Here is a 1,450-nt window from a genome sequence, read left to right as displayed (position 1 = left end):
CGGGAGCTCTATCAAGGGTTTAATCCCTTTGTAAACTACTTCTTCTTTTGAAGTGCTAAAGCCATTGAGTGGCTGCTTTCCCGTGGACGTAGCCCACATTGGGTGAACCACGTATATCGTGTGTACTCTCTCTCTCTCTCCCTACTCTATAATCTCTTGTGTGTGAAATCTATCTCTCTCCATTAAGTAATCTACTCAAAAATCTATTTAGCTACGCCTTATTTCCTAACAACCCTTCCAACCCACACCTCTCATAAGCTACAACCTCTTGACATAGCTGTTTTCAAGCCCTCAAAAGAAACTTTCAAAAAGAAAGAAATCTCTGGCAACTAAGAACCTTTTTCACTCAAGCGACAAAAAGTGAGCTAGCAGCAGAAGCCTCTCATGCTAAAGCATTGCATGCACAAAAAGTAACATAACACTAGGCTTTCGACCCACAAGTATTGGCCTTTCAACAATCAAGTAATAGAACTTTCATGCATGCCATGTGAGTACATGGATGTACACATTTCAAGCAGCACAATAGGAAAAGAGCCAGATTGTAGTCGGGTACCATTCTCGGAAGAAGAGCTAGATTGTAGTCAAGTGTCATGCACTCAAATGGATGATGTAGCATGTGATGTGGAAAGTGTCGACTACTTTAGGGGCTGACCTACCACCTCCTCTGACAAACCCTAATGTGATTGAAATCCTCAAAGTGCCACATGAGAATTTCACAATAGGACAAGTGCAGGGAGAGGCCTTCGTGGACTACATCAATTCTCTTATCCTTACATCATCTCAATACATGGAAAGCATGAAGCCAAAGCAAGCCAAGAGAGAGAAACTAGATTGGCTTAAAGAGGAACGTCAAAAGCAAAAGGAGCAAAAGCACAAGGAGACTATGGTCAACAAAAGCAACAAAAGGAAGAACAGAAGCTAAAAGGTGTAGCAAAAAGATAGTGGAATGCTCAAAAAATCCAATTTCAACACCAGATGCAAGCTATCTTATGGGAAGGAGAGACTTTCTATGCACCACTACATCCTCTACATGTGCCAAACATCTGGCAAAAATCTCAAAAGGTAGCACGCTTACAAGCACTTCGCTTGAAAAAAGTATCAAGGAAAGACAGATGCTCACAAGCTCAACCCTAAATGTAGCTTTTCAACTCGCTTTAAATCTCAGATTTTTGTTAAGAACAAGCTCAACTCAATTTGAATCTCAGCTCAATTTAGAATCTCAACTTTGAATCTCAGATTTTGTCAAGAGCAAGCTAAAGCTCAACCCTCAATGCAGTTTTCCTCAGGATTTTCAGAATTGTAGCTCAATTTGTATCTTAGATTTTGTCTCAAGCTCAATCCTAAACATAGACAAACTTCTTACAAGAACTATTTAATGTTAATTTTTATACTCGAGCAAAATGTGGGCTCGGGCATTGATCGCATAAGCAAGGAGTTGTTGCAGACCAGA

The 1,450-nt window shown here is 40.3% G+C and overlaps 1 pseudogene; it reads left to right on the top strand.

Moving 5' to 3' along the window:
* Positions 1-495: 495 nt before the first annotated feature.
* Positions 496-1,134, top strand: LOC147450455 (uncharacterized; annotated as a pseudogene).
* Positions 1,135-1,450: the final 316 nt, after the last annotated feature.

The sequence above is a fragment of the Adiantum capillus-veneris genome, chromosome 9, assembly GCF_014529385.1.
Source record: "Adiantum capillus-veneris isolate H3 chromosome 9, ASM1452938v2, whole genome shotgun sequence".
NCBI lineage: Eukaryota > Viridiplantae > Streptophyta > Polypodiopsida > Polypodiales > Pteridaceae > Adiantum > Adiantum capillus-veneris.
The sequence above is the reverse complement of the archived record's forward strand: the minus strand, read 5'-3'. Positions and strand labels throughout refer to the sequence as shown.